This window comes from Eleutherodactylus coqui, chromosome 9, assembly GCF_035609145.1.
Source record: "Eleutherodactylus coqui strain aEleCoq1 chromosome 9, aEleCoq1.hap1, whole genome shotgun sequence".
Classification (NCBI taxonomy): Eukaryota; Metazoa; Chordata; class Amphibia; order Anura; family Eleutherodactylidae; genus Eleutherodactylus; species Eleutherodactylus coqui.
Genome location: NC_089845.1, coordinates 58,563,518 through 58,577,053, shown reverse-complemented (window position 1 = coordinate 58,577,053; position 13,536 = coordinate 58,563,518). Strand labels below are relative to the sequence as shown.

Genomic DNA, 13,536 nt, shown 5'->3' with positions numbered 1-13,536 from the left:
ACAAAGGTCTTCCCGAGGAGCGGCTTAATGGAAAGGTGATGGCTTTCTTCCTCCGAATAACATTTTCCCGTGTTATGAGAAATAACGCCGTCAGCACTTTGTTAACCATTACTGGCTATATAGTGGATGCTTGGGGAAATGACAAGTGCATAGAGAGATACAATTCATCACTGTGAACATGCAAACTACATAATGTATATGCGTTTTCCTCCTTATTGCATGTATTGGAAACCATATGTTATTCAGGCTCGGTACTCAGCATATTCTTATATGTGCATACAGTATGTTAGAAATTAGCATTATTTGCAACAAAGACTGAAAAAGGCCCAATGTCCACGGGTGGGTTTGAATTGCCGAATCCGTGCAGGACACCCACAATTCAAGCCGCCCATGGGCATCCGCAGATTAATTAAAGCAACAAATCGCGGCATGCTCCATTTTGCTGCGGATCCAACACGGACGGCTTCCTTTGAAGTCAATGGAAGCCGTCCGATCCGCGGCTGTCCGTAATTCAATTGCGGATTGGCCGCGGATACCACGGGAAAGCAGGAGTCAAAGAAATGTACTGCGCATGCGTGCGGTGCCCTGGCTGGCGCATCCGCAGTACAGAGCAAAGAAGATCCGGACGTGGACGCAGAAGACCCGGACAGGTAAAAAAAAAAAAAGTGTCCTCGGCCACAGGGCTCCGACCCGCCCGTGGACATGAGGCCTAAGACACAGGGCTCCGACCCGCCCGTGGACATGAGGCCTAAGACACAGGGCTCCGACCCGCCCGTGGACATGAGGCCTAAGACACAGCAAGTTTCTGCAACAAAAAAGCAATTATCCATGATGTCAAATATGATTATTTACCAAAAATACATGTTCATATCTGCCGAATGACACAAAGTCTGTAAACCAAAGTGTTTTGTTCTACTAACATTCATTTTCTCTACTAATCGATTAAAGCATCGTCACTTGCATGTTATTTCCAAATGTAAAGTGTAGTTATTATAGTCTCCAGCTCGCTGATAAGCCGCACATAAGTTGGATACTGCTGAACCCCAACATCAGAGCTTATCCATAGTAGTGAAATATAGCGGAAATGATTTCTGGGCTCAGAAGGGGCAAATTCTAAATGAACATGGCCATAAATCATATGGGGAAACTACATGGCTATGGTCAATACTCGCTATACATTAATATACTGTATAAGAATCAATTCTAAGGGTTTCTAATAGATTTGTACATTGCATATCTAAATACTTGGAGGTAATTGCAGCGTGAGACAAAAGATAGACTGCTCATGGGTGATTGGTCACAGGTTATGAAAACTGATACTGTTTCCCTTAAAGTAAGACCCTGTCTTAAATTAATTTTTGCCCCAAAAGAGGCACTAAGTCTTATTTTCGGGTGATGTCTTATTAATTACCTAGCAGGCTTGTTCCATTTCCCTGATGGCCAATTCATTAATCCCGCCTCAACAATGCAATGACTACGATTGATTCTTGGGCGCTGCTGAGCCAATCAGTGCAGCTCTGGATGAACCAATCAGAGCCATCACATTGGTTCAATGAGCGTTGCGTTGATTGATGCTCGAGCACTGCTCAACCAGTCAAAGCCATTGTTTCTTGGAGGCGGGATTCATGAATCCCATAACCAGGAAGCGATCTTCTGTGGGCAGCTGAGGACTGCTGGAGCTCCGGAGAGTAGGGACGAGGTCTGAGCCCTCTAAGTAATGTATTGCTTTTTTGTTTTTAATGTAACACAGCTGGGGATTATTTTCAGAGTAGGGCTTATATTTCAAGCCTCTATGAAAATCCCAAAAAATCAGAGTAGGGCTTATTTTTAGAGTAGATCTTATTTTCAGGGGAACAGTGGACGGATGAGAACTGATAAAATGTATTATTAATAGCCACTTTTTATTAGCTTTTTCTAGTTTCATAAATTGCAACATTTCTCTGTAATACAACAGCCAACACTCATAAAACTTTTACAATATAACAAACTTTAGAGATGGGTGAACAGCTTTAGTTTCCAAAAAGGAAGAACAATATTTTTTGAAGTTCATAAACTATCAATTTTTGAGGGCGTCTAGGGAATGTGAGAAATGTCTAGCAGATTCTCCAAAGTACAGTATATGCCTTTCCTTGGAGTCTCCATATTGAGAAACTTGGAGAATTTGTAGGAGCGAACCCAACTGAAACAGTTCTTCCCTTGTTTGAGAGGTAGAAAGTGACATTCTATAGATCCCTATACAGTGATTTACTATATGTATATTTTCTGTTATAGTCTTGTCACTCATTTACAATTACACTTCTACAAGCTTTTAATTTTGTATGAATAATCACAACTCTAGGGCGCTAAAGCCACGGCCAAAGGAAAGGGAAATTTCGACATGAAGATTATCTGCCAAAGAGGATGGAAGCGTTCTCCATGATCCGGTACATAAACTGCACTTCTTCTGTTCCTTGATTTATGACACATTACCGTTCTATTGTAATTACATTTCCATCAAACATTCTTGATTATACAGATATTATATTGTCTATATAATGGAGATGAGCGAGCATACTCGCTAAGGGCCATTACTCGATCGAGCATTGCCCTTAGCGAGTACCTGCCCACTCGGAAGAAAAGATTCGGGTGCCAGCGGGGGGCGGGGAGCGGCGGGGGGGAACGGAGGGGAGATCTTTCTCCCTCTCTGCCCCCTGCTCACTCCCGCAACTCACCGCTCACCGGTGCCGGCACCCAAATCTTTTCTTCCGAGCGGGCAGGTACTCGCCAAGTACAATACTCGCTCGAGTAATTGCCTTTAGCGAGTATGCTCGCTCATCTCTACTAAATAAGTTTGAATTTTTTAAACATGAAGTGTTTTGTAACTTGGTCACCAGTTCCTAAAAGGAGAATTAACCACAGAAAAGTGTTGTATGCGTAAAGATGCATTTATATTAGTGCAGATAAAAAGTCCCCAACTTATCACATTGTGATTGTTATCGATTATGAAATTTTGATATTAAACTCTGACAGACAAAGCAACTTAAGAGGTTATCTAACGTTTAACAAAAATATTGTAAGACAGTCTCTGGTGAATTTTTTTTATATTCATTCTGTTCATTCATTTATTACACACTACATGGGAAACACTGAGATGGAAAAGGACTTGGGAATCTTAGTTGACTGTAAGATTAACTGCAGCAACCAGTGTCAGGCAGCTGCTGCCAAGGCAAATAGGATCATAGAGTGCATCAAAAGAGGTCTGGGGACACATGATAAGACCATTGTTCTTCCTCTTTACAAGTCACTGGTCAGACCACACATGGAATATTATGGACAGTTTAGGGCACCAGTACTCAAGAAGGACATATCAGAGCTTGAGAGGGCTCAAAGATGGGCAACTAAAGTAATAAATGGAATGGGCGGACTACAATACCGAGAGAGGTGATCAAAATTGGGGTTATTTACTTTATAAAAAAAGATGGCTGACGGGTGACCTAATAACTATGTATAAATATATCAGGGGACAATACAGAGATCTCTCCCATCATCTATTTTTACCCAAGACTGTAATTGTAACAAGGGAGCGTCCTCTACATCTAGAGGAAAGAAGGTTTTTACACCGACATAGAAGGGGGTTCTTTACTGTAAGAGCAGTGAGACTATGGAGCTCTCTGCCTGAGGATCTGGTGATGGTGAACTCAATAAAAGACTATAAGAGGGGCTTGGACACCTTTCTTGAGGGTGACAATATTACAACTATTAGGTTATAGTCACTGATTACTACAGAAGGGTCGGTGATCCGGGGATTACTCTAATTGCCATATTGGAATTGGGAAGGAATTTTTCATTGTCTTTTTTGCCTTCCTCTGGATTTGGGGTATTTAATAGGCTGAACTAAAAATTAGCAGCTCATGCATTGCAACATGAAAAGTGTAAGAGTCAAATCACACATCCACGTACTAACACCACCACAAGTACAAACTATCCCCATTAGGTTGATGATACGGAGTGTCATAACAGTTACTTCATCTAAACATTTTCCATTTACAGCATGACACATTTATTTTAACATGGTTTTGTACTTTTCTATTATGAAGAACGTACAATAGATAAGAATAGAATAGAAATGACTCAAAGTGATATGTACCCTAATACTCCATAGGAAGAAAAACAAATACTTCACCTAAAATATCCAGCAAAAACAATAAAACAACGTGAATGCAGATCTTTAGGGCGGCGCCCTAACAGTTAATGTAAACGACTGCAGTCATGTGTTGCAGGTCAAATATGCTGTTAGCCTTCACATATGCCAGTACCTCTCTAATTATGTACACATCTAAAAAACTCATTCTTCTATTTTTTTAGGATACGACACACATCAAGTCATTGGGATTCCATTTACAATGTACGCTTCTTATCTAAATACACTTTTAACTCTACTGACGTTGGACATGATGTGGCTATGTACTTTGTGACACGAAGAAAAAAATAAGAAAAAAAAACAAAAAACACCAAAAATAATAAAAAGGAGCATCCTCAAAGAAAAAGATGCTACCGTAGCTAAATTCCTAAAGTAGCAACTAAACTACATAGCCTTTCTTTCTTCTATAAAAAAAAAAAAAAAAAAAATCGGACCATTGTATTCAACTTATCATGCAACACAAACATCTACCTACACCCATAAAGCTAGCACAGTAAGATTACATAAGAAGAGCAAACAATTTTTTGTGCTGTGCCTCAAATTATATCCAGGTTGCAAATAATCTTCAGCGTGCAGCATTTATATTTACGGCTTCCAAGCGAATTATTTACTAGCCATGCAGTATTATTAGTTCAGGAACCACAGGAAAACGTGTTTGCTATCACACAGGAGCCAGGCTCTCAGCAGAGAGATAAATGAAGCATGAAAGTAAAAGACACAGGGAAAGCCACAAAGAAAAGAAAAGTACTTACACTTCTACAGCAGAGAGTCTCCAAGCAGCAAAAAGAAAGAGACAGGATGTGAATAAAGAAGAGAGAAAAGCTAATTTCTACAAGGCAGAGAGAAATAAGGAAAGATAAAAGAAAACTAGAAGACATATTCAATTGAGAGGGGGAAAAAAAAGGAAAAAAAGACAGTAATATATTTAAATCTCTTCCGCTCATATATCTGTGCAATCATCATATTCTCTGTTGACAGGTAAAGGGAGAATATATGCCTCTACATAAGTATCTGACAGTAAATCATATGCTGTGACAGTCACACAATAATCCTTAAATATCTCTGCGGTTCTTCACAAGGAGCACAGATCTGTATGCTCTGCAGGCTTGTACTGCAGTTCTCTCTACATCAGCTGCACTTAGTGCACACATATCGTACAAGCATGCATTTACCAATTACTTAAAACTTCACAACCTTTAATTTACAACATTAAAATTAAATATCACATTTGATATAGTTCTAAATATGTATATTAGAATTATTGTATATGGATTTTAATATTGAAGGTCTGACAATAAACGTAGGTGCAAAGACCATCTTAAATTCGATACAAATATATATGTATTGGTGTAGCAGAGCTGAACTTGGCATATGGTGCCTCTGTGTGACACTGTGTTGTGGAGCTCTATATAAAAAAATCTTGTTGTTTGTACGGTGCCAACTTATTCCGCAGTGCTTTCAGGTAATTTTTTATTTATTACCCCCCCAGCAAGTTAGGTATTCATTTTACCAACCTTGGAAGGATGGAAGGCTGAGTCAACCTTGAGCCGGCTACCTGAACCACGCGGGGATTGAACTCACAACCTTCAGGTCGTGAGCAAGAGCGTAGAGCCACACGAGGCTCTATAACATCTCCTTAATACTTAGGCCAGGCTCACACGGGCAGACCGGACTCCAAATGCGGGAGGCACACAGCAGATTTCATGTGCGAGTCCGACCTGTCACTCTGTGTACCTGTTTTTCTGTAACGTAGATGACCGCAGCAGCTCACTGTCTGTCATGGGCAGTACAAGCTTTTTTTTTTTCAATGTTTGTATTTCCCTCGCCGTCACTAAGGGATGGCGCGGGTACCCGCAGCCTATACGCAATGGTAATTGCATATGGGCTGCAGATCGGACGGCCTCCATTGACTTCAATGTGTGCGCGGATTCCCAGGCAAAATAGAGCATGCTGAGATTTTTCCTCCATGAGTGTGAGCAAAAAAGCGAAAGTACATGCCTTTTAATGCCCGCGTTTTGCCTCCGCAATTCTGCAATTGAAATCTGCCCGTGTGAGCCCGGCCTTCATCTAATGAAGAATGCCACCATTGTGTTTCTGATAGATTCCATATACATAAAGCCGTAAAAAACTTTCATTATGACTCTTTATGAAGACCGAGGCAATTAGAGGTACAATATGGGCCCATGGACTTTCATGTGTGCCATATTACACCTCCATGCATTTGGGAGTTTATGCAGCTATAATACAGCCATATGCACAAGGCTGTGGGACTGAATTCAGATAATGAAGTGTGGTAGGGACACTTGTAGTCTCATGCAAGTCCACAAATTACACAGATACATACATTGCTAGAGTGTAAAGTAAATAATAGAAAAGGAAATAAGTAAAATATGCAATAATATTGATGTTAATTATAAACATTCATTATCTCTGTAGCCAGAGGGTTATCCTTACTAATTTACAACACTGTGACCATATGATCATTAGATGTCAACAATAAATTGAAAAAAGGCCAAAGGCTACCATTGTTCTGGAGTGTGGCAGGCTGGGCTTCTTCCTATACAGACTCTACGAATGTGTTTTCCTAGGGGATAGAACATTCACTACTAAATGTGAATACTATGCCAAATTAATAGGGTCATACATCAAAACTAATACACGTTTTAAAGGAAGGCTCCATTTCTTTACAGTGCACACCATATACCGTAGATCAGTGATGATCCCCCGCAAACAGTGGATGCCCAGCAGGATTCAGCACCCGGTGTTTCTAAGGCCTAATTCCCACGGGTGGATTTCCACCGTGTATCACGCATCGGAAATCCGCGGCGTTGCCTCGCAGCTATTAGGTTCTACTGAACCTAATAGTGCAATGCTCATGGTGCGGAATTCCACCATGGAATTCCTCCCCGTGAAAGCGCCCGCAAATCACTCGCGGCATGTTCTATTTGCCGCGGGCGTATGCGCAGACGGCTTCCATTGCAGTCAATGGAAGCCATCCGTCACGCTATCTTCCACTGTAGCACAGCGGAAGATAGCGTGAAAACGCTTCCCCGCCCACCGCCGGCCGTGTCATGTGACGCGGCCGGCGTGCCATGTGCTCTACTGAGCATGCGCGCGGAGCGTCATGCGGGATGTCGGGAGGCGGATCCGGAGGTAAGTATGGGGTCTCTGGGGGGGGCGCCGTGATGGACTCTGCTGCAGAATTCCACTTGCGGGCACTAGGCCTAAGGGTGGTTTCATATCTGTTTTGGAACCTCCAATTTGAGGATCTGTCATAAATCCAGTACAAAATACGGGAACAAATAGCGCTGCATGCAGTGTTTTTCTTTCGGACAAAATTCAGACAGCTGAGCAGAAACGGAATGCACCCCATTCTAGTCAAAGGGGTCCGTTCGGCGCTGTTCTGTCATAAGACGGAGCCAGGGAAATCCTCTTTCCAGCTCTCTGAATGGAGCCCCCGACGCAGATGTGAAACCACTCAAATCTCTAGCAATTATCTGTTCTCATTGGAGAAGTCAGGGTCACTGATGTTACATCCGCTTGGCGCACAAAAGTGCCTCTCCACAGAACGAATGCAAACGTGTCCACTTAAAACCACAAACACACACATATAGTACTTGCATGGACCAATTGCACCTCTCTAAGAAACTGAATGGACAACTGTCCCTAACTGATCAGGGAAAGAGGGGCACCCTTGCCTAAAAGTGGAGTCATCGCCTCGTTAAAGGTGGCCCCACAGTCTTCTTCTACTGACCTGGCTATCCCTGATTAGGGAGCTGGAGAGATGACCTAAACACTTAGGACACAACACTGTTCACACACACACACACACACACACACACACTGTACACACACACTGTACACACACACACACACACACACACACACACACACACACACTGTACACAGACAGGACTGCACATAAAGCACATGTCTGGCACCCTGCACAGACCTAACATACGTCACAGTTCACACCAACATACAGTGTAACACATACCACATAGAACAGGACTGTACACACCACTTTTCTAGAAACTTGCACAGACATACAACATAAGTCACTGTTCACACCAACATGCAACAGGTAGTGCATACAACATACAACGAGGACCCCACCCAGACTGAAAATATAGTAATATAGGGCGCACATTTAAATGAATACGTGATATGGGGTGTTATAAATGGTGGTATAAAGTTAACCAGAGTAGGAGCCATTAGTTCTCTACTCTGGTTCAATCACATGTCCTAATAGATGTATGAAAGAAAGCTGTAGGGCGATATCTCAATTAAAAATCAATTTGATACAACCGCATTTTACAACAGGGCCAAATCCACCCCAATTTTACGTGCCCTCATAACAGCCATACTGAAACCTGGGAAAGATCCCACTATCCCACCTAATTATAGGCCCATATACCTCTTAAATATTGACCTCAAACTCCTTATATCCCTAAGCCACTAGACTTAATAGATTTCTCCCCTCTTTGGTGCATTGAGATCAGGTGGGATTCATCCCAGTAAGACAGGCACCTGATAACGTGCGAAAAATATTGAACCTTATTCACACAGTAAACCTCCAAAAACTCCACTGTCAGCCCTCACCATAGACATTTAAAAAGCTTTTGATAGCCTTTAATGGTCTTATCTACAACTTGCTCTTTACCATATGAGATTTGGAGGTCCCTTCCTTAACCTCATTACTGCCCTTCAATCTAAACTCTCAGCCTCCCTTAAGGTCCCTTCTACCAAACCTACTCCAGTCAACATATCAAGAGGCACTAGACAGGGTTGCCGACTCTCGCCAGCCCTAGTCGCTCTAGCGATTGAACCCCTTGCTAAAGCCATACGTAACAATCTTAACATATCCGGGATCCCTGTGGATACTCAAAATGCAAAACTTAGCCTCTTCGCTGAGGACCTTCTCCTGATGTTGACAAAAACCCTTACCTCTCTCCCTAATTTACTGTCGGGTCTGGGGAACTTCTAGAGAGCATATAGCCTTAAAATTGACCAATCTAAATCTGAAATTCTCCAATGTAATGTCTCCTCCCACACCCAAAAACTTATCGAAATTAATTTCCAATGCCACACCTCTCCACAATTCCTACCTCACCTTGGTATCAGATAACAAATAACATAGACTCTATTTATAAGTGAAATTACGAACCCCTCTTCAAGAAGCTTAAACAGGACCTACTAAAGTGGGAGTGCCCCTACCTCTCCTGGATAAACCAGCTTCACAGTATCAAAATGGTGCTCTTACCAGGACTGTTATATCTATTTAGAACCCTCCCGGTCCCCATACCACGCGAAGCCTTACAAGCTCTACAAAAAAGAATCATATCCCTTATTTGGTCCCATAAACATCCAGAATACCAAAGAACATAATGTTCCTTCACAAAATATTAGGTGACCTCTCAGTACCTAACCTTCTAAACTATTCCCAGGAAGCACATCTAGCCCAAATTCCACCAATTTATGCAGGACCTAACTCCCCATTAGGGGTTTCCATAGAAACTAGGCAACTGCATCCCCATAACTGTCCATCCCTGCTCTGGATCAGGTCCACGCTCCCAACTAGTCTTCAAAATTCAGCTCCACTCATTTTTTAAAATCATTTTGCTATCTCATCAAGTATGATTCAAGATGATTCCTTACTCGGGCTCATCCCCTCTAATACCACTCCTTTCTAACCCAGCATTCTGCCCAGGACTGAACATCCCTAACTTTACCTGGTGGCAGACTAATAAAATAACTACCCTATATGACTTTTTTAATCACATGACAGGCTTATCTCACTTTCCTCTTTCAAAAACTATTTCCAGCCTCCCCTAATAGAGTGGTGAAGAATAATATAGGTAGTGGAAGGGTTTTAAATAGAACAATTTTGGTCTTCCCTTCCATCTCCTGAAGTTAAGGTGGAGCTGAACCCACTGGAGGCATTGTATAAATACTGGCCAAACTACCCACTAAATAAAACGCAACAAGAAAAACTACCCTATATGACCCAACGGGAATCAGACTTAAATGTTCCTTTAACTATGGAACGATGGCACCACTGCAGTGAAAGCCTAAGTAAAAATAGTTGGCAAGTTAGTCTTATGGAGACATCCTTTCAAGGTTCTACATAGCATATTTAGTGCCAACCTAAATACATGCCATCCACCCAGAGATCTGCAACCTGTGCAACAACATTGGCTCCCATCTACACATTTGGTAGATGCAGGCCTTTTTTAGTGCAGGCCTTTTGGAAAAAGGTTATCCACCTTATCTTCTGTGTCATGGGAACTTCTCTGGGATTAGACCCATATGTAATACTACTTACTATAGCATGGGGTCTATGCATCAGGAATGTTGCCAAAGTTTCTTGCCAGAGTTCCCCTATTTCTTTTGACTGCTTTCAATAATTTATACAAAAAATGTCCACACCCCCCTGTTAAAATGCCAGGTTTTTGTCATGTTATAAAATCCAACGAAGATGAATCATTTTATCATGAGTCATTTCCACGGTCAATGTGACCCGTTATCTGTACAACTCCATTGAAAAAGAGACAGAAATCATTTAGGGTAGAAAACTAAAAATAACAAAACTAAAATGATGTGGTTGCCTAATGATGAACACCCTCTTATATTTGGGGACGTGGCTGTGTTCAGAATTAGCCAATCACATTTAAACTCATGTTTAATAGGAGTCGGTAAAAGGCTGCTATTATGTAAAGTGATTCAGATTTACCGCATATCAACTTTAGCTCTTCTGGTAGGATTTTCCTGACATTTTCTTAGTTGCATTTTTCAGCAAAAGCCATAAAAGAGCTTACAGCACATCAAAGGGATCTGATTGTTGAAAGGTATCAGTCAGAAAAAAAGGTTCCAAAACATTATGCCATGGAGCACGGTGAAGACAGACATCAAGAAATGAAATAAATTTGGCACACCAGTGACATTATCAAGATGTGGGTACATAATTGTGTCTGTGCTCCAGGGAGGAATCAATGCTGCTTTACAAAGAAGGCAAGTGTTAGTGTAAACCCTACTCTTTTCCCACTACACCCCCCCCCCCACCCTTCCTTAATTTCTACGAACCTCAAATTTCCTTATGCTTACAAAACCCAATCCATAAGAGTTGTTTAAAAAGTTGAACAAGTCAATGATTTGTATTGCCTATTGATGTGTATCACTTGAGTATAAATTGTAAATTGAGGAGAGCTCCATCTCCTATAATGATAAATCAAGTATGTAATGTTTGTTCTAAATTCTTTAATAAAAAAATAATGAAAAAAAAGGCAAGTGGTAGCCTTCGAAACGCGCTGTCTGGCTATATGTTCTTTTTTGCTTTTGTTTCAGTATTTATATTTTAAAGTATATTGCGGAATTAACCAGTGGAAGCCATCCTCTTCATCCTGTGGTGACTTTGGATCTGTGAACCTGGATACTGAGTGGCCTTCAAGTCTCCTCTATGGAGTAAGTTAAATCTTTGATTAGTAATCTATCAAGCATACATAGTAGTACAGGAGGTTTTTCAAATTTTTTATTTTCTATTACCAGGAACTGGATGTTCCTCAAAAATTGATGAAAAGACCAAAAAAATATTAGTCCAGGAAGCTGCCAAGAGGCCTACAGCAACATCTAAGGAGCTGCAGGAATTTCTGGCAAGTACTGGTTGTGTAGTGTATCTGACAACCATCTCTTCTATTCTTCATATGTCTGGGCTGTGGGGTAGGGGAGCAAGACGGAAGTCTTTTCTAACTAAGAAAAACATCTAAGTCCAACTCTGTTTTACCAAAAACCTCCATAAAGTCTGCCAAAAGTATGTGGGAGAACGTGTTCTGGTCTGATGAGACCAAGGTTGGACCTTTTGCCCATACTTCCAAAAGGTATGTTTGACGCAAAGCCATCCCTGTACATCACCAAAAGAATACCATACCCACAGTGAAGATGGTGAAGGCAGCATTAGGCTTTAGGGCTGTTATTCTGCTGAAGGAACTGGGCTTTACTCAACGTGGAGGGAAATATGAAGAATACCAAATTTTAGTTCAGCACGACACTGACCCGACAAAATCAACAAAAGGTTTGTATATTTATGCAACCAAATAATTTTTTTTTAACCCTAAAAGATCAGTTTGTTTTTCAATGGAATTGTACAGATTATGGGTCACACTGAAGGTGGAAATAAATCTGAAATGATTGATTTTAACAGGTGTGTATAGACTTCTTAAATCCACTGTATGTTTACAGTGTAGCACACTTGCTTTCTCTAGTTCCCCTCTAAAGATGGCTACAGCCATAAGGTAAATGATGAAACAGACTATTTAAATGTTAGTTATTATTGGTTATGTTCTTTGGCGCACACCACCATTAATGTACAATGTCATATTTCTGGTGGGTTGTGTCCAGATAAAAATGTTGACTTGGCAATTATTATACAACTGTATGATTAGTAAGGGCTAATGCCCACGGACAGATTATCGCTGCGGAATTCACGGTCAGACCCACGGACAGCTTCCATTGCAGTCTATGGAAGCCATCCATGCCACAATATTCCGCACAGTGGGCACTGCGGAAGTACCGCAAGAATCCGCATGACAGCCCAGCGCGGAGCATCATGCCCTGCACTGTGCGTGCGCGACGGCCGAGATGCTCGTGGCGGATCCGGAGAGGTGAGTATAGGATCTCTCTGAGGTGCTGGGTCTGATTCCGCTGCGAGATTTCACAGTCGGAATCCGACCTGGCCATGGGCATGAGCCCTAAGGGTGCTGAATGCTTGGGCTGCACTAAAAATATGGCCAACAACCCCACCGGTGAAAGGGGTCATTGTGACTTGCTAATGAATTAAGCATGCACTAGCTAATGGCTACAGCACTTTTTCTTCCGGCAAGAAGCCAGGCAGCTGAGTAGATAACGAACGGATCCAATTGTAGTTAATGAGGTCTGTTCATCGCTGTTCGGTTCCATCATAACACGGATCCTGTCTGGCCAGGGTATTCCTATTTCCAGATCCGCAAAAGGAGCAGGAAAGCAGTATCTCTACCACAGATGTGAAAGTCTCCTTAGATACATCTCTGGCTACCCAAAGTGTGATTGACATTTTCTTTCGTTGCACTGGCAAGTACACTTTAAAGAGATTGTCTAAACTGGTCAAAAATATTCAAATAGATTTCAAACACATTTTTTGAGATGATCAGATTAACAGTTTTCCACTGTTAGTTGTTGCAGAGAGTGCGGTGGTGTGCAGGACATGTGGATTTGTGGGTGGGGGATCCATTGATTTTAGTGGACACAAGCAGTCCACCAAAGAAGATGCATGTTGCATAGAGATGAGCGAACATACTCTGCCGAGCTTGATGCTCATTCGACTA

General features: G+C 41.7%; 1 protein-coding gene across 3 annotated transcripts in view; it reads right to left on the bottom strand.

Annotated features, from left to right (window-relative positions):
• CARMIL1 (capping protein regulator and myosin 1 linker 1) overlaps positions 1–13,536 on the bottom strand; it is a 267,172-nt gene that overhangs the window by 34,129 nt on the left and 219,507 nt on the right. The window lies entirely within an intron of this gene.